At 36.4% G+C, this 25,920-nt stretch overlaps 1 protein-coding gene across 4 annotated transcripts in view; it reads right to left on the reverse strand.

Moving 5' to 3' along the window:
- The window catches only part of EYA3 (EYA transcriptional coactivator and phosphatase 3), a 97,957-nt gene that overhangs the window by 68,847 nt on the left and 3,190 nt on the right, over positions 1-25,920 (reverse strand). The window contains exon 2 of one of the 4 annotated variants that reach the window (XM_019803134.2): positions 18,886-18,954. The exons of the other annotated variants lie outside the window; for them this stretch is intronic. The gene's annotated coding sequence lies outside the window, so the exon portion shown is untranslated. The remainder of the gene's footprint in view (positions 1-18,885; positions 18,955-25,920) is intronic. 4 annotated transcript variants of the gene reach the window in all.

The following is a 25,920-nucleotide window of genomic DNA, read 5'->3' on the forward strand; positions in this document are numbered from 1 at the left end:
GCAGGCTCATAGCGGAGGAGCCTGATGTGGGGCTCGATCCCACAAAGCCGGGATCACACCGAGCCGAAGGCAGACGCTTAACCGCTGTGCCACCCAGGCGCCCCCGGAAAGTGGATTCTTAATGCAACTTAAATGAATACAGTTACTTACAACTTAGTCAAACAGCCAGTGAAATTACAAAACACGCTGTGAGTTAATCTTTTAAGTACCTTTAAGCATTTGGATAGTAATGTCTTCTCACAATTTTCTAGTTTCAATTCTTACTATTGATTTAAATACACCTTTTTTTACCATGAGAGTTTGCCAGTATCTATACGCCTTTATGGTCGGCAATCTAGGAAAATCTATAATTGAGAACAGAAACAGTATTATTTCCGAAGACTTTCCCTATTTGCAAATGCTGACAATGAAAAAAAAAAGGAATTTTGTTTGGATTTGAAAGGTCACACATTTTTAAATACTGGGATTTCACACGTTCATAAATAAAGCAGGATACTTTTGTAATATGGCAGCCATAATTTTTCTTTTTAATCCTTATAAATTAGAAGGGAAATAATTAGTAAATATTTTACTTCAAAATTCTAATTAGATTCCTACCTCATAATTTCTGTTTTGTACCAAATTGAACATACTATTCACCCCGTAACTGTAAATGGCTACAAGCAAAAACCTAAGTTACGGCAATGTTATTATAGCTCTTAAGCATAGGAAGGGGAAGGGGGAAAAATACGTATATATACTACACACACACATATAGAACAAAGATCAAATTGTTTTCAATGAAAATAAAGTTTATACTACTCTTAATTATAACATCAAGAGAAGTGTCTAAATAGAGCACAACATTCCGATTATAGGTCCCAGAAGGGGAACTTGCACGTTGCTAAGTGTGCACAGACTAACTGAATATCTTTGATACAGTTCTAAAGAGAAAACAGGTAGCTCATAAATTTAATCACTGACCACACTGTATTTTAGAAGTCTACTTAGTATTTCTGCCAAGGCCATATATATATATTTTTAGAACACCCTAAATAAAAGGCAACAGAAATTTCCCTGGGGAAAATTAACAGTGTCCTTCCCAAAATTAAATCAGCAATAACAGTTATAAACAACAGTAATCTAAAGAAGTATCAAAAAAGTGGTATATCATCACTTAAGATCATTAACATGTGGATTACTTTAGGATTTAAAAGTACAGAATTAGCAAATGTCCACCATGGTATCCTCAAATATAATTACGTGTATGCCTTAAAGAATAAAAATAAGCAAAATAAGCAAAATACCTTCTTTTAATGGCTTTAAGACAACTGCTTCAAGTATTATTACTCAACAATAACTATTCTAAAAGAGATCCATAAATGAATTCAGAAACTAGCACCCTAATACCAAAGTACCAAACATAAAACCTAAAGATATCTCTTCAAAAGAAACTCTAATTTATAAATTAAGAGGCCTTATAAGGCAAAATCAGAAAATGTGTCAGGAAAAATGGTTTCAAAATGTAAGAAAACATTTCTGTGGTCTCTTACAGAACATTGCTTATTAGTAGTCTCAGTGGGCATGTAGTAATTTGGGCTTCGTAACCTACAGAACATATACGTTAGTTTCAAACAAGAAGTGAACAAAGGTTTACTCCAATCGTAACCTACAGAACATATACGTTAGTTTCAAACAAGAAGTGAACAAAGGTTTACTCCAATACCTACAAATGTCTTACGGGAATTAGGCAAAAATAACAATGACTACCTTGGAGGAGTGGAGAATTATTGAGGGAATTAAGGATGATACAACCTACAACAGCCTTTAAAACCAATTACACTGGGAAGGATGAGAGAGCAATCATTTACTGAGCGTATCTAATATACCAAGTATTTTTATATTTATTGTCTTACATAGTTTTATCTCTACAACGATCCTAAGCCACAAGTGTTACCCTCATACTATGGACAAGGGAACTGGGACTCAGAGAGTGAAGCAATTTGCCTGAGAATAACAGCAATAATGTTTCAGGTTAAGGTAGAAATACATCAAATAAAGAGACCAGAGGATGGTGGTGATGGTTGCATAACACCATGAATGTACTTAATGCCACTGAATGGTGTATTTAAAGTGGTTAAAATAGCTAATTCTGTTATGTCTATTTACCATAGTAAAAAAATACAAAAAGACCCATGAAACAAGAAATACCAAAGCAATGATCAAATCTAAAGAGCTTATAAACTAGAATTTAAATAAAAACTTTAAACAAAACAAGAACAAACAAAAGTGCTTATAACTAGAGAAAATCAATATTTGAAAAATACTGCCAGAGTGTGCCTGGTTGGCTTAGTCTTGGGGGTGTGAGTTCAAGCCCCACGCTGGGTACAGAGATTACTTAACAGAAAAAAAAAAAAAAACCTTAAGAAAAAAAAACATATTGCCAGAAAAACAATATCAATGTGGAGAAAAACACGACGAATTCTAAATAAATGAAGAACAAAGTATTCAAGAAATTTTGGAGAAAGCAGATTAGCATATTTATCTCATCTGTGGAAAAGAAATAAAAATTGTGTGCAGAAAAAAGCATAAGCAACAAATCAATAGATCTGATTATATAAAATATACTTTCATGCAATGAGGAATAACAAATCTAAGATTTAAAGAATATAACATGGGGCATCTGGGTGGCTCAGTCTGTTAAGTGTCTGCCTTTGGCTCAGGTCATGATCCCAGAGTCCTGGGATCGAGCCCCATGCGGGGCTCCCTGCTCAGCGGGGAGTCTGCTTTTCTCTCTCCCTCTACTTCTCCCCTGCTCATGCTCGATCTCTCTCTTGCTCACTCTCTCTCTAATAAATCTTCTTTAAAAATTAAAAAAATAATAAAAGAATATAATAAATAGAAGAAAACCTGCAATAATTATGATAAATTTTAATGTCTGCAATATCAACCCACCCAATTCAACATTACTGATCATCTGTCATGTGGAAAACTGTAACTAAATACACATCCATCAAAGGATATCAACAGTTTAACCACTAAGATCAAATCAGCACTTCGGAAAAAAGATACTCACTACTAAGTGAATAAATTTTAATATTTTTAAGATACTACCTGATACCTAAGAAAATATCAAAAATAAATCTGAACAACAAAATTCAGTGTTCCCTGAACTATAAAAAGATAAGAAATATTCAGGCACAGCTGTAAAATCGTATGTTATCTTCAGACTGTTCTCTGGTTAGAGTATAAAACAGGTCATAAAACTGCCCATGGCCTGATTAATTTTCTAATTTTTTCCCCAAAAATTAAATAGAGGGGTAAAAAAGCTAACTCTAATTCAAAAAAGAGTAAGTTTGTTCAGAGAAATGAAAAATCAGAAACAATCAACATGTGGAGAGTGGCTTACCTGTGCTGCAGTGCTACTACTGAACATTCCATATTAAAATGGAAACTGTAACCTATTTCAATAAGCTCATTTAAAAGGTGAAAGAAAAGATTTTACATTAATTATGGAATAATAGTAACAGCTTAAATATAATTTGTTAAGAGTCAAAAGCAGATCCAAAGGGATACAGTGTTAGATGTCTTAAGGTTTGTATAGTAAAATGTTTACGCACATTATTTTATAAATGCTCCTAAAAAAGTGTTCCTCAAGACATTAATCAAAACTGGACACAAGTCCTCCATTCTTGCCCCACCCTTTTTCCTCAGGAAAAAATTTCAACTTTGAGGGAAAAGCAATTTAAATTGCATTGATCCTCCCTTATCCCAAATCTTAAAGAAGTTCAAGATAGCACTACAGGCAGAAAGATTCATTAAATTTTTTGTTCCATTACCTCTTTCATAAGAGAGAAGTCACACAATCCTATAGTTGGTTCATTTTATGGTTCTGTACAAAAGCACTGAACTTCCACTAGTTAAAGAATCTGATATAAGAAAACGTTTCACATTTGATTTTACCCTATTGGACAGAAATTGCTCACTCTATGAATGCAAGAAAATACATAACATAAAATGCTACAAGGAATATAGATTTTAGAGGTAATCTTTATTTCAGGGTTGAGTAAACTAAAATGAAAGAGGTGAAGGCACTGCCTCAGGAAGACTTGTAAGTAGCAGAACCAGTGGCAGAACCTAAGACTATGAACTCCCTCATCTGAAGCTTTTCTTCCTTTCGTGTAGAATTAAGTATACGACTCCCTTTTTAAAAACTACATTACTGGGGCGCCTGGGTGGCGCAGTCGTTAAGCATCTCCCTTCGGCTCAGGGCGTGATCCCGGTGTTCTGGGATCGAGCCCCACATCAGGCTCCTCTGCTGGGAGCCTGCTTCTTCCTCTCCAACTCCCCCTGCTTGTGTTCCCTCTCTCGCTGGCTGTCTCTCTCTGTCAAATAAATAAATAAAATCTTTAAAAAAAAACCAAAAAACTACATTACTAATATTAACGCAGGCTATTTATTCCTTTTCCTATGTTACATCTCTAACTATTCTGTTACATTACTTTGACTTCATGGTATAATAGCATAATTTTAAAATGTTTTAAATTTATAAATTCAAAACTTTTTCAATATGTTAACTGGCATCTTAAGGACCTCCCAAAAATCCTAAAACGAGATTCTTTTTTTATGCTTTTAAAATTCTTGTGCAGTCTAGCAAAAATAACAATTTAATTTCTCTTTACAGCCGTAAGTCTTTAATTTACAATGTACAGACTGATTTACTGTTAGTGAAACAGGTAATTTTAATTACAAGGTATAGGAAAATAAATTCTTTACTATTTCTACTCAGAGATAAACATCATGATTTTAGAAAATTAAAATACCTCCTAACCTACTAAAACCTCAGTGTTGTTAGTAAAAGAATTCCCTCTTTATTATTATTAAGAATTCTTCAAAATTCTTCTGCTCTCTACTACAGTCTATAAGTCTGGCAGTTAACAATTCTGTTAATACCATTGTTGTGTACTGACTTGTTCTAATTTCAAATCCATGTTTTCAAACTTGTTTTGGACAAAGTTGTGGTATGAACTTATTTTGAATAGCTTGTTTTGAAGTTGGATATTAGAGTTTTCTTATTGAACCTTCACACCTGGAGTGGAGAGGACTGTTAAGTCACTGATACCATGGTAAGAGCAGTGGGGTCCATCAAGTGATGGGCTTTGAAACTTAAAAAACCAAGAGGTCTGACCACCAACTCGACAGTGTTCGGTCTGGGCAAGGCTACTCTTTGCCGATCTACATAGCCCTCTGAAGATCTTGAGAAGCTTGCTCATGCTATGGCCAGACTACCCATGGTCAGCAGTGGCAATAAACCACGCAGCAGTCTCAGGAGAAGAAGGCACATCTGTTCAGGCCTTGGTGAGGCTACTCCTCATAAGCAGTGGTGCCTGGAGTAACAACCTTCAGAGCAGCCTACATTGCCTGTCAACACCACTATTACTGTCTGCTAGCTATATGCCCTGGCAGCAAGGGACCTAAGGCAGCAGTCGACACCCAGCTTTTAGTCGGAATGACTGACTCTACCATGACCAGCTTGTAGAAAGGTACACTTTAACTAAATTTGGACTTGACTTCTTTCATCTCCCCTTTGCCTGGAGCAGTAGGGTAATTAATTTATCATTAGTTTGCAGTGTGTTGTTTCTTCATTGGCTTATTACAAGACATGAATCCTTTATGCTACTGGCTTGTAAAATATTAATATTATAAATTATAATTCCCACGAACCTGTGTTAAATAAATTATTGGCAAAGACAGTCTCTGTTTCTGAGCATAATTTGCCCCAAACAAAACAACTACTAATTTTCCTTTGGTTGGTCCTAAGATTCCTATGGAATCTTGATCCTAAATTCTACAGTGGCAGAGACCACTTTCTTCTTTTTAGTATCTGACAGCACATTGTGGGCATTCAATATTTATTCAGTCAAGTACAATTTCTAGGCTCTTGATTCCTCTAAATATTTATTCAAAACCAGTTCACTAAGAAACTTCAGTATATTTAGAGGCACAAAAAATTCAAGTCTTTACTTTTCCGATTTCTAGCCAGGGATGTCTAAGTCACAACTTTAATTCTTTACAAGTAAGGTTTTGTTAACTGACTTGAGGAATATCAATTTGAAGTCTGTGTTAACTGAAAGTTCCCTTCAAGTAAAAGCAAGGAATGATACACTTTAAATCAAATGTTTAAATCGCATCCATAACAAGGGATCATAGCACAGGTACTACTAATATAGAATTTAGGAGCCCTCAGGTTTCTCTCCCTTAAGAGACTAAAGTTTAAAGTTAGAAAAAGAAAAAAAAGAAAGAAAGAAAGAAAGGGGGTGGGTAGGGAAAGAGAGAGAATCCCCTTCCCCAACACATATATACACAGAAAATAGATTTCTGGTAAAAGATAGGTCGACACCTTAATCCCCAGAACCAACGAATGTAACCTTATTTGGAAAAAAGAGTCTTTGCAGATGTAATTAAGGATTTTTAGATGAGGAAATTATCCTGGATTATCTGGGTAGGTCAAAAATGCCATCTCAAGTGTCCTTGTTAAATGTGAAAATGAATAAAGGAAACCTCATTTGAAATGGAGTTGGAAGGCCTTGAAGGGAGTGCTCTCAAGCCCTAGCAACTTGTCAACTGCAAACCACAACAGGAAGAAGCATACCATGCATTTTCCAACAGGAAGAAGCCTACTTTACTACCCCAGCAGTAAGAAATAAGATATCCTCTTAGCCCAGACAATGAAAACCCATCACCACCCAGAACTCACTTTCCTCCAAAAGACTTTTGTTCAAAACAGCCCCTCCCTACTTCTTCCTTTTTCTCTATAAAGCACGGGCATACCTTGCTTTGTTGCACTTCACTTTACTACACTTCCCAGACACTCTGATTTTTTTACAAATTGAAGGTCTGTGACAACCCGTGTTGAACGAGTCTATTGGTTGTCATTTTCCCAACAGCATTTGCTCACTTCGTGTCTCTGTACCACATTTTGGTAATCTGACAATATTTCAAACTTTTTCAATATTATTATATTTGATGTAGTGATCTGCAATCAGTGATTTCTGATGTTACTACTGTAATTGTTCTGAGGCGCCACGAACTGTGCCCATACAAGACGGTGAACCTAACTGACAAATGTGTGTGTTCTGACTGTTCCACTGACCAGCCATTCCCCCAACTCTTGCCCTTTCCTCGGCCTCCCTAGTCCCTGAGACACAACAATATTGAAATAAGGTCAATTAATAATCCTACAATGGTCTCTAAATGTTAAGTGAAAGGAAGAGTCACACATCTCTCACTTTATTTTTTCAGTGTAACCTCTTTATTGAATTAGCTGCGCTCAATAGGGTGCCTTCTTATCAGGTCTCCTCTTTCTTTTCTAAAAATTTTTTTTATTTGAGTATAGTTGGCACACAATATTACATTAGTTTCAGATACACAACACAGTGATTCAAGATCTCTATAAATTATGCTATGCTCACCACAACTGTAGCTACCATTGTCACTACACGAGGCTATTACAGTATCATTAACTATACTCCCTATGCTCTGCCTTTTATTCCCATGACTCACTCCCCTTCACCTGTTTTATCCTTCCCTCTGGCAACCACCACTTTGTTCTCTGTATTTATAAGTCTGATTCTGCTTCTTGTTGTTTATTTGTTTTGTTTTTTTAGATTCCACATATGAGTGAAATCATATGCTATTTGTCTTTCTCAGTTTGACTTATTTCACTTAGCATAATACCCTCTAGGTCCATCCATGTTGTTGCAAATGGCAAGAACTCATCCTTTTTTTGCGTATCTCTCACTTTAAACGAAAAGCTAGAAATGACTGAACTTAGTGAGGAAAGCATATCAAAAGCCAAAGCAGGCTGAAAGCTAGGCCTTTTGTGCCAAACAGCCAAGTTGTGAATGCAAAGGAAAAGTTCTTGAAGGAAATTAAAAGTGTACTCCAGTGAACACATGAGTGATAAGAAAGCACAACGGCAGGGGTGCTTGGATGACTCGGTTGGTTAAGTGTCTGCCTTCAGCTCAGGTCATGATCCTGGAGTTCTGGGATCAAGCCGGGCATCAGGCTCCCTGCTCAGCGGGGAGTGTGCTTCTCCCTCTGCCCCTTATCCCACTTGTGGTCGCTCTCTCTCTCAAATAAAATAAAATCTTAAAAAAAAAAAAAAAAGAAAGAAAAGAAAAGAAAGCAAAATGGCCTCATTGATAATATGGAGAGAGTCTAAGTGGTCTAGATAGAAGATCAAACCAGCCACAAAGCCTAATCCAGAGCACGGCCAGAACTCTCTTCAATTCTGTGAAGGCTGAGGGAGGGGAGGAAGCTGCAGAAGAAAAATCTGAAGGTAGCTGAGGTTGGTTCATGAGATTTAAGGAAAGAAGCCATCTCCATTTCATAAAAATGCACAGTGACGCAGCAAGCAGCTGATGTAGAAGCTACAGCAAGTTCTCCAGAAGATCTAGCTAAGATCCTGAACGAAAGCGCCTACCGTAAACAACAGATTTTCAATGTAGATGAAACAGCCTTAAATTGGAAGATGCCATCCAGGACTTTCACAGCTGGAGAGAAGAAATCAACACCTGGCCTCAAAGCTTCAAAGGACAGGCTGACTCTCTTGTTAGGGGCTAATGTAGCTGGTGACCTTAAGTTGAAGCCAATGCTCATTACCATTTCAAAAATCCTTGGGCCCTTAAGAATTATGTTAAATCTAGTCTGCCTGCAGCTCTGTAAATGTAATAACAAAGGCCTGGATGACAGCACATCAATTTACGATGTGGTTTTCCGAATTCTCTCTCTCTGTTTTTTAAGATTCTATTTATGTATTTTAGATAGAGAGTGTGAAAATGCGTGCGCGAGCCCCGGGGCGGGGGGTGCGCAGAGGGAGAGGGACAAGCAGACTCCACGCTAAATGTGGAGCAGAGACCGGGGTTGATCTCACGACCCTGAGATTGACCTGAGCCAAAATCAACAGTTGGACGCTCAATCGACTGAGCCACCAAGGCGCCTGGTTTTTTGAATATTTTAAGCTCATTGCTGAGACCTACTGCACAGAAAAAAAGATTCCCTTCAAAATATTGCTGCTCATTGACAATGCACCTGGTCACCCATGAGCTCTGATGCAGATATACAATGAGATTAATGTAGTTTTCAAGCCTAGATCATAACGTTATTCCAAAATTAAAATTATACCAAAATAATTATTCCAAAATAAAAAGCTTATCTTTAAAAAAGGGGGTATCATTACACACTAGCACGGCTGAAATAAACAAAGGAAAACTGGCCATATCAAGTGTTGACAGGATATAAAGCAACTACAACTCTCACACATTACTAGTATGAACGTAAGAAGGTACAATACAGCCATTGTGGAAAAGTGGTAATTTCTTATAAAGCTAAACATATGCTTACCATATGACTCAGCAATCCCACTCTGAAGTATCCACTTAAATGAAAACTTATGTTCACACAAAAACCTGTACATGAATGCATATAGTGACTTTGTTCACATATACAATGAAAACTGGAAACGAACGTCTTTCAAACTGGTGAATGAAAACTGTTGTACACTTACAGAATGGAATATTATGCAGCAATTCATGGAACAACTTAGATGAATCTCCATTATGCTAAGTGGAAGAAGCCAAGCTCAAGAGTCTACATATTGTATAATTCCATTCATACGACATTTTTTATATAACTCTAAGGACAGAAAGGTTGCCAGGTGCTAGGGATGGGGAAGGGACTGCCTACACAGGGTTACAAGGGAACTTTATTGGGATGATGGAACTGTTCTCTATCTGGATTATACTGGTCATTACACGATTGCATGCATTTGTAAAACTCATAGAACTGTACACTTAATATGATGACTTTATTATATGTGAATTATATCTCAAAAAATTATAATAGGATCTGTTTACATGTTCAGAAAAAATTAATTACATATGAATTGAATAAAATTCTGTAACTGTAATATATGCAAATAAAATTATAAATATAGTTGGATCAACAGCTTATGAGTACAGAGATTGAAATGTTGGTTAAAAAAATTACAAACCTAGTTGAATCAACCATTCATGAGCACATAAAATGGCAGTATTACTTTATATCATCTTAACAGAAGAGTTTTCCATTACATAATGACTTAAAGTAAGGTCAAATTGTATGAATTTTTAATTTTAAATGTGACTACCCTCAAACAGACACTCCTTCCCTACCTAAACTGGAGCGGTGGAAGAATCCTACCCCTATGTTAAGCCATTAAAGGTAGATCTATATAATATAATCATTCAGAAGCAATTACATCTAAAATAAAAACTGATATTTGGGGCGTCCGGGTGGCTCAGTCGGTTAAGGTCATGATCCTTGGGTCCTGGGATCAAGCCCCACGTCAGGCTCCGTGCTCAGTGAGGAACCTGCTTATCCCCTCCCCCTGCTTGGGCTCTCTCCCACGCACTTTCTCTCTGTCAAATAAATAAATAAAACCTTAAAAAAAAACAAACTGATATTTACTCAAAGACAAAAACACAAAGTAGGCACAGACCCGTACCCCTGAAACAAATAATACATTATAGGTTAATTTAAAAAAAAAAAAAAAAAGCTAAAGTAAAATTAAAAAAAAACAAACAACCCACCAAAGTAGGGGGTACTTAAGAGACAGGCAATGAAACAAAGATCTCTGCAAAACACATACACATTTATCAAGCCAGAAGATTTATTCCACAGCAAAATACTTTGCAAACCCAATGATACCATGAAAACATGTGTCCAACAAAAACAAAGAGAAAAAAAATCCCAAAGAGGAATTCTTTAGTTGGAAGTCCTAAAAGACAAGTCACATAAAAGTAAAGTCCCCATCATTTCATCATTTACATAGTGTCATTATGGATATTAACATTGTACAGCACTGTTTTCTTTTAAAAAAACATTTAAGGGGCGCCTGGGTGGCACAGCGGTTGGGCGTCTGCCTTCGGCTCAGGGCGTGATCCCGGCGTTATGGGATCGAGCCCCACATCAGGCTCCTCTGCTATGAGCCTGCTTCTTCCTCTCCCACTCCCCCTGCTTGTGTTCCCTCTCTCACTGGCTGTCTCTATCTCTGTTGAATAAATTAAAAAAAAAAAATCTTTAAAAAAACATTTAAGGGGCTTAGAGGTATAATACCAAAAAGGGTGAAAAAACTTGTTAAGCAAGCTTGCTATGTTTCTAAAAAGTCTGCGATCAAGTTTTTATAAAATCAATCATTCCAAATGCACTACAGGAGCATGCTTAATTTAATGAGGCAAATTAATACAAGAGAAAGAGATAGGATTCAGAGTCAAAGGGTTTAGCTCTGTTAACCCTTGACCTGGGGCAAGTCAGTCTTACTTCTCTTGTAAATACAGATTCATTCTAAAATTCAATGAATACTTAGAAAAAGAGTCTAGTACAATGCATGTGACTAACACAAATACAGGTACCTCAAAAACGTCAGTCCCCCTTGCATTCGTGTCTTGCTATGCACCGAGAGTGGAAGAATAAATAAGGTAGGACCGTTTCCACAGGCTATTCACGGTTCAGTGGATTTCTTAGGTATGAAACTACTGCAAATCCACACACACAAAAAAAATCTGACTACAGCAAAATTTTAAACTCCAATCTTCTAATTTGTATTCTGGTTTCTATACCACTATAAAATGTTTTCTATGGAAATTAGAGTTAATTTTTCCCTAATGGTCTTTTCTCAGTCCACATCTGTGTATACCCTAGAGAGTAAGCTCTTTATGTTTCTCGTCCTTTTTAAAATTGAAGTATAATTAACATACAGTGTTATAATAGTTTCAGGTGTACAATACGATTTCAGGTGATTCAACAATTCTATACATTACTCAGTGCTTTTCAGGAGAAGTCTCAATCTCCTTTATTTCACCATCCCTCACCCACCTCCCCTCTGGCAACCACCAGTTTATTCTCTGTATTAGAGTATGGTTTTTTTGGTCTTTTTTCTTTGTTCATTTGTTTCTTAAATTCCACATATGAGTGAAATCATATGGTATTTGTCCTTCTCTGACTGACTTACTTCACTTAGTATTATAGCCTCTAGGTCCACCTGTATTGGTGTAAATAGCAAGATCTTATCTTTTTTTTTTATGGTTGAGTAGTATCCCTGTGTGTGTGTGTGTGTGTGTGTGTGTATACACGTACCACATCTTCTTTATTCATCTATGAATGCACACTTCAGTTGCTTCCAGAGCTTGGCTATTGTAAAAACATAGGGGTGCATATATCTTTCTGAATAATTAGTGTTTTCATTTTCTTTTGGGTAACTACTCAGTAGTGGAATTACTGAATCACATGGTAATTATCGTTTTATTTTTTAAGGAACCTCCATACTGTTTTCCACAGTGGCTGTAACAATTTGCATTCCCACCAACTGTGCAGGAGGGTTTCTTTTTCTCCACATCCTCACCAACATTTGTTATTCAGTGTGTTCTTTGGAAAAATGTCTATTCAGACATTTTTAAATCAGATGATTATTTATTTAGTGTTGAGTTTAAAGTTCTTTATATATTTTGGATATTTAACCTCTTATCGAAAGTATCATTTGCAAATATCTGCTCCCATTCAATAGGTTGTCTATTTGTTTTGTTGATGGTTTCCTTCTCCGTACCAAAGCCTTTTATTTTAGTGTAGTCAGTCCACATCTTACTTGTATTTTCTGCAGGATCTGATGATGCTTATTGTACCCTCTGTGCTAGATTCCTTTTAGGATACCTGAAAATTGCCTTCTTTAACCATAAGAGGTTAAGTACTTTTAGCCCTTACACACACATGTATATACATGTATGTATACACATATTTTTTTCTCCTAAGTAGTTCTACTTTTCTCATGAACCCTAACATCTGCCAGACTGAAAGAACCCTGACAAGCTACCAAAAAGATTGCAACCAGCACCAAGTACCATCAATCTTTTAAAATTTTTTCCTAATTCCACAGGTTAAACATGATCTCAAACTGCATGATTTATATCTCTAATTGTAAGTGAAAACAAGTTTTTTTGAGATGTTTGACATTTTTTCTGGTAAGTTTGCCTACTCATATCTTTTGCCCAATTTTTATGGAATTGTTGATCACTTTCTTAATATTTGGCATGAGGTCACTATAAATTTTGGAAATTAGTCTTTTCACTATATTTTTCTTTCACCTTGTCATTTATCTTTTAACTCTACTTATGGCATATTGTACAAAATATAAGCCATAATTTTTAAGAACTAAAACTTGCAGGGCGCCTGGGTGGCTCAGTTGTTGAGCGTCTGCCTTAGCTCAGGGCGTGATCCCGGTGTTCTGGGATCGAGCCCCACATCAGGCTCATCTGCGGGGAGCCGGCTTCTTCCTCTCCCACTCCCCCTGCCAGTGTTTCCTCTCTGGCTGGCTGTCTCTCTCTCTGTCAAATAAATAAATAAAATCTTAAAAAAAACACACACACAAAACTTGCCAATATTTTCCCTTTGAAATTTCAAGGTTTTAAGACCTATTTAGCCTTCCTCAAAACCAACTTATAAATACACTCATTCTTTTGTCTACAACTTTTATGGCTTTATTATTTATATTTACATATATGCTTAGAGAGGCAATAATAGCATAATGATTAAGAGAACAGATCATGGGAAGAACCTTGGTGGCTCAGTCGGTTAAGCTTCTGACTTCTGCTCAGGTCATGCATGATCCTAGGGCCCTGGGATTGGGATGCTTCTCCCTCTCCTCTGACCCTCTGACGGTGACTTTCAGGGGCAAAAGACTCAATAAACTCTTAGAAGACAGAAAGTACATCTAGGATTGATATGAGAGTCATCCATTTACTCATCATTTCAAGAAATATTTAAGGGGCGCCTGGCTGGCTCAGTTGGTGGGGCATGAGACTCTTGATCTTGGGATCATGCCCCACGATAGGCACAGAGCTTACTTTAAAAAAGAAAAAAAGAAATATTTTATGTACTAGGCATTTCTAGGCACTGGAAATAAAGCACTGTACACAAAGAGTCCCTGCTCTTAGTACATTTATATTCTAATTGGAAGGAAGAGACAGATAAAAATTATTATTCAAGCAGCAGTAAGAAATAGGACAAGGAAATAGAGAAACTAATTCTACAGAATCTAGATTTTTTGTTATATGTGGCTACTGAGGTCTCTGTTGTTAGTTTAATGGTCAGCTAATGATTAGATAGAGATGTCCCTAGTTCCCTGGAACCAATAAATCTCCCAGTCCTTACGATGGGCTTTCTATATGTATTTGGGCACACCTGTAGCGCTCAGCCAGTCAGTTTACAGTTTTGCCTTAGCCTTACTATCTGTAGGCACATAGCCTCAAGATGAACCAGAACTGAGAGCTTAGGACTTTCTTAGGTCCTTCCTAAACATGCACACTGCTCAACATAGATGCAATAGCATTCTAGATGCCCAAGAACACGCCAAAGCTTCACAAATCCCCCAAGGACATCTATTCCCCAGTTTTTCCTTTTAAGCTTTTTTGGTTAGCCTGTTTGCCCCAACTGCTATTCACTACCACAGGCAGCTGAGATGTTCAATTATTGCCTCTAATTGTTTTCAATGAACACCCTGGGTGGAAAAGGTTCCAAGTCAGGTCAAATACATACAAGTTTGCAAATGAAGTTTTTTAAGTAACTACCAGACAGATCAATAATAACAAATTATGACAGGTCAAATTTAATTGACAATTCTCTGGGAACTGGGAATGGGGCTTTGAAGAAGCTCCAATCTTGTTCTGTCGCTTCCAGTTGGCTTTTAGGATGCTAGTTTTCACCGTGATTGGGGGCTGTTGATTTTCAAAGCTACTGTGGAACTGGAGAAAGGAGGATGGCACCTGGGCAAGTTAAACCACTACAAAGTATTTCCTGTAATGTGGCCATTTTTCTTGAATAAATGCTCCCAGTTTGCTGCAAGCCTATAGTTAATTTTCGGAGTTGCAAAACAGTTGAGTCTTTGTCTGTCAGTGTTCTCATTCCTTTTACAAAGGAGAGAACTTTCAGAGGTACTTGCTCAGTCATTATTGCTGACACCCCATATTTTAATTGAGAAACTCCTTTAACTCAATTTTTTTTTGAGACACAGAGAGTGGCTAAGTGGGGTGGGGGTGGGGGCTGAGGAGAGAGAGAATCTTAAACAGGCTCCACACCCAGCATGGAGCCCAACTTGGAGCTCGATCTCACGACCCTGAGATCATGACCTGAGCCAAAATCAAGAATCGGACACTTAACTGACTGAGCCCCCGGGGTACCCCCTTAACTCTGTATTTATTATTTTGCTATATTTGGTATTTGATTTTTCTCTTTTTAAAATTTCAACATTTACATTTATTTCATTATTTATTTCCTCCGAAATTACTAAAAATGCTTATCTTTAAAATCTCCTTCAGTTTATACTATTCACTATTTCCTTTAGTGTTGGTTTCATTTGATTCCTCTCTTTCACAGCATTAATTTTCCTCAAATGATCAAATCTAGATTATTAGAGTTCATTTTTTTAAAAAAGATTTTATTCATTTGAGAGAGAGAGATAGGGCGAGCACAGAGGGCGAGTGAGAGGGGGAAGCAGACTCCCCACTGGGCAGGGAGCCCAATGTGGGGCTTGATTCCAGGCCCCTGCAGTCATAACCTGAGCTGAAGGCAGACACTTAACCGACTGGGCCACCCAGGAGCCCCTAGAGTTCATTTTTGTAGTTGGGAGTCTTAACTAAACTTTCTTTCCTCAGAGTGGATGAGAATCTGTTTACCTGTTGTTATAGGCAGGTTCTAGTTATACATATTCACTTCCAGTGATAAAGAAGATGGGTGAAATATGCCAAGACTCTCACTTTGGAGTAGCTATCAAAGCTTTATCCTGGGGAGAAACACTGGAGTTAATGTCTCACTGCTTTTTGTTTCCTCTGCTTTTGTTATAGATGTCTATAGTTACTTCAGGCTCCTCATGCTTCTTTCTCTAATCTCAAAATTCACTCATTCATTTATAAAATATTGATTGAATGTCTACCATGTGCCTGGCATTAGTTTAGATATTGGAAATTCAGTGATAGACACGAAGTCCCCAGCCTCAAGGAACTTATATTCTAATAGGAAGATGAACAGGGGCACCTGGGTGGCACAGCGGTTAAACGTCTGCCTTTGGCTCAGGGCGTGATCCTGGCGTTGTGGGACTGAGCCCCACGTTAGGCTCCTCCGCTTTGAGCCCGCTTCTTCCTCTCCCACTCCCCCTGCTTGTGTTCCCTCTCTTGCTGGCTGTCTCTATCTCTGTCGAATAAATAAATAAAATCTTTAAAAAAAAAAAAAAGGAAGATGAACAAATATATAATATAATTTCACAAAGTAATAAGTACTATGGAAAAGAACACAAAGAATAGAGACTGACTACAAGGGAGCTATTTCAGATAGGGTGAGAATTTCTCTGAGGTGGTAACATTTCAGCAGAGATCTGAATAATGAAAAGGAGAAAGATGTAAGAAGATGCAAAGGAAGAGGTTTCAAAAGGAAACAAGTATAAGGAAACTGAAAGGAGGGGCACCTGGGTGGCTCAGTTGGTTAAGTGTCTGCCTTAGGCTCAGGTCATATTCCCAGGGTCCTGGGATCTAGTCCCACACTGGGCTCCTAGCTCAGCAGGGAGCCTGCTTCTCCCTCTACCAGCCGGGCCCCCTGCTTGTGCTCTCTCTCTCACCCTCTCTCTGACAAATAAATAAAATTAAAAAAAGAAAAAGAAACTGAAAGGATAACATCTTGGCATGTTTGAGAAATAGCAAAAAGGCCACAGTTAGCAAGCGAATGAGTGGCTGGAAATGAAGACCAAGAAGCAGGCAAGGGCTAGATCACACACAGCCTTGTAACACATGATATGGAGTTTGGAAAGGCAATGGGTGCTTCAAGCAAAGGAATGACATAATCTGATTAATATACACTAAACATCATGGGGAGAATAGACCGTAGGGAAATACGTGCCCTCCCCAAACAGACTGTTCAATGTGTCTGGAAAACATTCCTCCAGGTTTATCCAGGGGACAAACACCAGATGCTCAAAATCAAGAGCAAGGGCCAGGAAACTGATTTATGCTCCAGGCACCTTCATTTCTTCATAATTGTTTACCTGGAGTCTGATACATTTCTGAAACTTCTACATACACTTTCAGCTGTGATTTCTTCTCCTAGTCTCTATTGATCCAATCTTATTGCTTCTTATCTTTTAGAAATTTACCAGTCTCATTAACTGATGGTAACTTTTCTCGATATATTACCTTTCAAAAAACATCTAACATACCTAACATATTACTCAGAGTCCCTTGTACTTAAGTGTCCTGCTGAAGTAGACACAAATACCCAGCAGACCTACACTCAGCTGACCTACCCTAAGACTATCTTTCAAGGGACCCTAAGAAAGCCTTTTAGCTCTCACCATTCGGGCATCAGCACAAATCACAGTTCTGTGGGGAAAAAATAAAATTGTAACCAGCTACACTTTCCCTGCAGAACTGTCTGTGGATAGACAAAAGCCATTACCATGCTGGTGAACTCCTTCCATAAATAAACAGCCTGGCCAACTGACTGTGGTAAAGTTGGTGAATTCTTCTGGTTACTTTATTTGGGAGGTATGACTGACCAACATATCATGGCATTGTCAGCTGTAGGAATATTTATAGTAACTCTACACTTAACAGAATATGACCAGAACTTACTGAGAATTTTAAAAAAATACATTTAGCCTATACCAAATTCTTAATAGGAAAAGTACTTTATCAGGAACAGATTCTCTAAGAAAAATTGTTCTTAAAATTTCTAATATTATTTCTTGGAAAATCATCTTTTGAAGCTTCTGATAAAAATAGGAGATCTGTTCTACAAGAAAAATTCCAAAACCACAGTAAAAAGTATTGAGAAGGAATGAGTTAATCTCAATTATACTTGTCAAAGTGAGCTTAATAATAATTCTACAATTCTACTATATTCTTTCCAACTCTCCTTGTTTTTAGTAACTTGTCCAGTCACAAGCTCAAGAATTTAATGTGTAGAGATCCAGACTCCATGGAACTCAAAGCCTCCAAAATTTTATCTTTATCCTCCTTTAATCTGTGAAACTAACATTTCTAAGAGAATCACAATTTTCTCTGTAAGTGCTGTGGCCTGATACATGGTTTATTCCAACATGAATATCCTATAAATGTGCTATTTCCAGTTACATAGAAAAACTTGTACCCTACTTCCTCCACCTTCGAAAGTCAAAACTTTGTATAACATTCTATAAATCTCTATATATCACATTTATACATCAGTTAGCTCTCCATTACTAAGATAAAATTTACCTTACACTGTATTAACAGAACTAAGTCTTTTGAAATGTATGTCTTTAGCTGTCAGAACCATAAAATCTAGGTTCAGTTCTTTTATTGTTTTATTTCTCTAACCTTATTTACTCCTTTGAGAATCCATCGGCCAAAAATTCAGTGCTGTCATTTCAGCACAGAGCGAGGAACAGTGAATTTTTTTCCATATTTTTAAAATTTTAATGCCAACGTAGTTAACATAACAGTGTTGTATTAGTTTCACAATAATAGTGAAGTTTGAACACTTGTTATTTTATTTTACTCTTTTCAACATAATTCACCTCTGTAAGAGGCAGGTTTGGCAAGCTTGAAGCATTAACTCTGGAGCCAGACTACTTAAGTTCAAATCCCAGCTCTACACTGATGAATGATGTGGGAGTTTAGTTATTTAACTTTCCTGTGCCTCAATTACTTCATCCATAAAATGAGAATAATAGTGTCTTTGTCATAAGATTTAAATGAGTTAATATTTGTGAAGCTCTCAGGATAGTGCCTGGTACCATAGTAAACACGACATAGCTATTTGTTAAAGAAAAATAAAATAAATAAATACCTTAGACATAAGATAAATTCAGGAAAGAAATCTGGTCTTGAGTGAAAGTCAATTCAGCAACTAGTTGTCCTTAGTTTTTCAAAGGGAGAAATATTAAAATTATTAAGGATAAGGTCCAAATAACAAGAGATTCCTATGAGAGATTAAAAAAGTTAGACCTGTAGCTTTGCACTTCTCATTTGGCTTTGATTCCAAACACCCTACAGGAGAACTTTCCCTATAAGTCCTTTGCAAGGAAAGCTGTTTTCAAGCTCCTGGACAATAAAACATTGAATGTCAATCACATCCTGTTCCTTAGCAAATACACAGAACTCATCATAGTCACAAATACATTTAGGAGATCCAACTGTGAGTTGTGAGCTATTAATAGCTAACATTTATGGAATGTTTTTTATGGGTCAGACACTGTTCAAAGTACTTTACATGTATAACTCATTTAATCCTCTCAGTAAGTCTATGATAGGTACTATTTATTATTATCATCACCATTTTACAGATGCGAAAACTAAAGTACAGAGAGTGACTTGCCAGGGTTATTTACCTAGTAAGTCACCAACCTGGAATTCAAGCAGCCTCGCTTCAAAGCCTGAGGTCTCAAACCACAGCTATGTGCCATTCAATATGGAACATCACAGGCAGTACTGATGACTTTAGAAAGCTGACCAAGCTAAAAATGCATGCTATGCCATGCTACACTCCTAAGTAGCCACAGTCACAAGCCAGATAATAATACTGAGGCAAGGGCGCCTGGGTGGCTCAGTTGGCTAAGAGACTGCCTTTGGCTCAGGTCATGATCCCGGGGTCCTGGAATCAAGTTCCACATCGGGCTCCCCCTGCTCTGCAGGGAGACTGCTTCTCCCTTTCCCTCTGCTTGCCACTCCCCATGCTTGTGCACTCTCTCTCTAGCTATTAATAAATTAAAAAATCTTTAAAAAAATAATACTGAGGCAAGTTTTCTTCTTTATCCCCTCATTCTCATTCTCCCAGGCCTCCCAAGTGAATGAGTGAATAAAGTGAAGTGTTTATTATTTTTTAAAGATTTATTTATTTTGAGAGAGCGAGAGCGCATGAGCACAAGTGAAAGGGGCAGAGGGAGAGGGAAAGAGAATCTCTAGCAGACTCCTCGCGCGTGGAGCCCCACAGAGGGCTCCATCTCACGACCCTGAGATCACAGCCTGAGCTGAAACCGAGTTGGATGCTTAACCAACTGCACCGCCCAGGCACCCCAAGTGAACTGTGAATAGTGCCTAGAACATATTAAGTGCTCATTAAGTGTTAGGAGGTGGTGGTGATATAAAACTGGAGTATGCTGCTGACCCTGCCTCACTCTAATGGCTACAATATGCTAGAACTGTTGATATCTATCTTTTCCCCTTTGTGATTACAGAAAAGGAGTCGAGACAATACATACATTAAATACATGTGGTCCACTCTTCAGCCATGCTACCTGGTCATCTACACAGAAGCAAACTGCTTCACTCCTCAGTTCTCTTTTTTGGTTTACAAAGACTGGATTGGGACCAGAAGAAAGTAGAATAAAGCAGCTTTGTAACCTTTTGACTAGCTGCCAAGAGCAGAAGCAAAGTTTGTGAAAAGTAACTTCATCGACTTAAACTTTGACTATTATTTGGAACCAAGCAAAGGATTCTAATGATAGAAGCTCTGCATGTGACCGAGTGTTTTCAACCTCCTGATTATGTATTATGGCAGTTTTAAAAATAATGTGCCTAGACATGGTAAAGAACAGAGATGACAGCAATGACAATCACGGCAATAGGGTCTCCCTCTTTCAACTGTTCTGCATAGTTATTTAGATTAAAAGTTTAACAGAATCAAGATACATTTCGGAGGGAAAAAAAAAACTAACAAACCCAAACATTTTCAAGTCCAAAAAGATAATATTGGAAAAAATCTAGCAGTCATTAGAATTTTCCAAACTGCAGGTAAAATGCATTAATATATTATCTTATTAACTTAGAGGAGACCAACAGTTTTGAAAGAAATACAATAAAACATAATAGAAAAAAAAATATTACAATTCATCACCCGTAGTAAAGATAATACTGTTTCACAAAAATCCTGTTTCAATTTTAAACATTAATATGCACAAGTACTGGGTAATGTACATATGTAAGTACTGGGTAACAATGAAAAATTGCATCTTATAGTGGGTCACAATCAAAAAAATTTGAAAGCCACTTTACCAGAATATAAAAAACTGGCCAGAGAAAAGGAGGAAAATACCACTTTAAACTACACAGGAAATAACATTCAGAGTTTTGGTGGTTCTCTAAATTACAGTTCTCTAAAGGCAACCCTCTGAAAAAGAACAAAAAAGGAAAAGGAAACCATCTGCATAAGAATTAATAGTTTAACAGAATTACTTCAAATAAACAACAATTTCACAGAATGTAAGGCACCGACACTAAATAAATATATACTAACAGGAGATACACAGAAATGAGATAAAGCAAAGATTTTCAGTTCATCTAGCTATTAAATGCCACGCCAATATTAGAGATGGCTTCTTCACTTCGCAAAAGCTCTCATTCTCACTCTCAAGAACTCTTACTCAACAGTGTTATCTAATCACCAATTCCGAACCTACAGCAAAGATTTGGTAAAATGGAAAAGCAGATTTGAAAAATTCAGTGAATTAATAACACACTGATTTCTAGAACATGTTTTTTTTTTAATAAGAAATGTATATACTATTTTTTATCCTAAAATGTTCTCTAAATTCTGAAATTTTCTAAAAACCAAATCATATACACATTATTTTGGATTATGCTGTCAATAAAAAGAGAGTGAAACTATTGTATCAATCTAATGGGAAAAAATTTACATCATTGTGCTAAATTAAAATTCCCTCTTATTTTGAGAAAAGGAGGAACAACAGGTGAATCTGACCTAAATCTTTTTCAACTACTATGGAAACTAAAGAATAAAGTTCAATTCCACCTAAGAGCTAATCATTCTAATTTATTCCCATAGTAACAGTGCTGATAACAATAAACAATTTTCCTAAATTCAGTAATTGCTACGTTATTAAATTTCAGGTGAAAAAAAACTATTGAAATTTTAGAAGATAAACTGATTATCAAACCCACATTAAAAAAAAACTTGCTTTTGAAACAAAAATTAAACATTTAAACCAAAGTAAAGAGCATTCTAAATACCAATAAGTAAATCATCATAGAAAAGCTTAGACTTTTCAGCTCCATAACAATATTTTTCCTACCAAAAAGAAAAAAATCAAAACAAAAGCTACTATGAAAAATGGTGTACTTAATGTCTGTATTAATAAACAGAGTTAATATATAAGAAATAAAATAATTAGTATCCCTAAACAAGTGTCACTTCTTACCAGAAATAAAAAATAACCGCAGTTTTTTTTCGGTTAACCAGATCCCATAATTCTCAATTGTTTTTAAAATACTCAGAAAAATCACTGCTCATATCTCAGTCCCAGACTCTTAAATTAAACTATCACCTCGACTGATATAAAATCATCTTCTTCCCTTAGAAACGCAACAAGAATTTTTATATTTGGGAATAATAAAAGAACAAAAGAATAATATTAATATGATTAATAATATTCTAAATTATTATTTGCATTTTTCAATTTACAAAGAAATTGATTTGTGAAAGTTCTCTTCCTCTTTTCTAAGTAAAACTAAAAACACTTAATTTTGCACAAATTTCCAAACCTGAAAATGAGATACAGGTAAGTCAGAAATTTCAGTTTTAGTTTTGTTTCATATTTCAAAGTTGTTAAATTCATATTGGGGACATAAAGATTTCAGAATTTGAGAATATTACAGAAATTTGTTTAATACTTTGCAGATCGAAGAAAGGAAAAATATTACAATCTAGAGGTAAGACATGTTAGTAATATAGAATGCATTTTATGAAAAATACTGCCTTTTCTCCAAAACCTCAAAAGTAACCAACTTCCACAAGATAATTTTTTTTAGTAGGGAAAGATCTGGTCCTGTTTTCCTTTCATAATACATGATTTTTGCCATCTAAGCAACATAGGCAGTACAGGGTTTGCAATCTGTTTTAAGCCAGCACTGATAAAAAGACCATGTAAAACCCCTAAGGTTCCCAGCCAAAAGTAGTATTCTTTTGTATTTCAAACAAACTGGGATTTTTAACCTGAACCTATAAAGGAAGAAATCACTAAACCAGTAGAACGCTGTACAAAAAGGTCATGAACTCTGAAGCCAGAAAGACTAAGTTCAAATCAAGCTCTCTGGCTAACTAGCTTTGTTACTTTGGGCAAGTTATGTAACTTCTCTGCCTTGGCTTCCTCCTTTGTAAAATGGAGATAAGAACAGTACTTCCTTCACAGGGTTGTAAAGATTAAAGAGTTAATATATGTAAACCACTCAGAATAGTTTCTGGCACATAGTAAAAGCTATCTAAAGGTGCTTTTATGTTTACTGTTTTATCATTACCTTTTTACAGTTAAGTTGTGAAGTTTCCCAAATGAAATTTATTTAATGGTACCTATAAAGAACATGCTTTTATATTAAACTGTGATGCAAATTAACACAAGAACCTTAAACTCAATTAATGATGAAAAATCAAAGTGTTCTGAAAACAGAAAATCATAAAATCTAGCTTGAAAAAATCAATATACAGGGGGGTAGGGGAATGGGATAGGCTGGTGATGGGTAGTAAGGAGGGCACGTATTGCATGGTGAGCTGGGTGTTATACGCAAGTAATGAATCATGGAACTTTACATCAAAAGCTGGGGATGTGCTGTATGGTGACTAACATAATATAATAAAAAATATTATTATTATTTAAAATATCAATATACCATTGTCACTGCTAAGAAGGGACACTTTCTTAGGATTAAGGCTTATTTTGATTCTAATTATGTTGTCTACTGCTGCTGCTTTTTTTTTTGCTACCCCCTGGTGATGTTTATATTAAATCTTATAGTTTAATTCAAATATGTACAAAGAAAACCAAATTCAGGATTTAAGTGTAAATGTCAGCCTTAGATAATGTTACCTAGTTCACATGAACAGCCTATGTATGCATTAAAACTGTACATAGTAGGCACCCAAAATAAATTTGCTAAAAGAAATATATCACAAAGATTACTGCTAATTATCTTCTTAGGCAAATAAGAGCAAATCTACCTAGTACAAATATTAACCAAGCTAATAAGTTGAAGTGCATCCAACACAATCTGTAGTAAGATCTTTAAGACATTAAGCACTGGGGTGGGGGGGATCTCTTAACTTACAGTAAGTCAGCACTATTTTTTAAATTTTTCTTTCTTTTCTTTTTAAATTTTTTCCACCCAAATGTTAGAGTTATTTGTTTCTGTTCTGTGAAAAATGCCATTGGAATTTTGAAAGGAATTGCATTGATTCTGTAGATTGCTTTGAGTAGTATGGACATTGTAATAATATTAGTTCTTCCTATATATGAGAATGGACTATTTGTGTCGTCTTCAGTTTTTTTTAAAGATTTTATTTATTTATTTGAGAGAAAGAGAGCATGAGACCTGGTGAAGGAGAGACAGAGAGCACAAGCAGCAGGGAGGGGCAGAGGGAGAAGGAGGCTCCCCACCAAGCAGGGACTCGGTCCCAATCATGACCTGAGCCAAGGCAGACACTTAACCGACTGAGCCACCCGGCCGCCCTCATCTTCAATCTTTATTTTTTATTTTTTTAAAAGATTTTATTTATTTATTTGACAGAGAGACAGCCAGTGAGAGAGGGAACACAAGCAGGGAGAGTGGGAGAGGAAGAGGCAGGCTCCCAGCGGAGGAGCCTGATGCAGGGCTTGATCCCAGAACGCTGGGATCACGCCCTGAGCCAAAGGCAGATGCTTATCAACTGAGCCACCCAGGCGTCCCTGTTAAAAAGTTTTTAATCACGAGTTTTATGATTTCAATGGATGTTGAAAGGTTAGCACTATTTACACATTTCCTATTTTGATTTAAAATACTAATACAGGGGTGCCTGGCTGGCTCAGTCAGTAGAGTATGCAACTCTTGATCTCTGGGTCATGAATTCCAGCTGCATGTTGGGCATAGAGATTACTTAAAAAAAAAAAAAAAAAAGATAAAATACTGCTACATATTTAAAAGGAGAAAATAGTAAAGATAAATTTTTTGAAGTCCATATTTCTAATAACTGTTTTTAAATATACTATAAATAACAAAGATACTCTCATTATTCTTAATTTAATAAATAGATACCCTAAGACTTAGGTTGGTGGGACCAAATAAAAATATCAAGATGATGGTGTGTTTGCTATTCCATTATCTGCTATGTTCTCTATCAATAAAACACACTCACAGCTTAAGCCATATATTCTGTATAAGAACATGCACCTGCATTTTTAAGTTAATTAGCAGATAGAAAGTCCACCTATTTTCAACTTTATTCCAAAATTATTTACTCCAAATAATTAACCCCTTGATATAAATGAATGTATGAGAAGAATAAACTATTCCTAATATTCTTAAATATATTTTGAACCATTTCTATGTTAAACTAGTCTATGTTAACTATTTCAAACTATTCTTCCTCCATTTAAAATACACATAAGTTAAAATATCCTGCTGTTAAATGCAGAACACAAAAGTCTTTTAGACAAGTTCTATCAGCCTTTTATCTGAAAGCAAAACAAAAACACTGAAGTTACGAAGTGGCTTAGGCAGATCACAGAAAGCATCACACTGCAAAGTACAAATGGTAAGAACATGGAAGAGGTGTACTTTGTTTCTTGAATTTTTAAAGCTGCATTTTCCTTAATATATATTCCAGGGTTCAAGAATAAAAATTAAACCATGTAAAACAAAGCACAGTAGCAAGTAAAATGACCAAAAAAATAACATTAAAAAATAATTAAACCAAATAAAAACAGAAAGCCTGGTAGGCATAAACTAATATGCAGACATTTATTTTAAATTAAGCCCTCAGGGGCGCCTGGGTGGCACAGCGGTTAAGCGGCTGCCTTCGGCTCAGGGCGTGATCCCGGGCGTTATGGGATCGAGCCCC

The sequence above is a fragment of the Ailuropoda melanoleuca genome, chromosome 2, assembly GCF_002007445.2.
Source record: "Ailuropoda melanoleuca isolate Jingjing chromosome 2, ASM200744v2, whole genome shotgun sequence".
In the NCBI taxonomy this organism is placed as follows: Eukaryota; Metazoa; Chordata; class Mammalia; order Carnivora; family Ursidae; genus Ailuropoda; species Ailuropoda melanoleuca.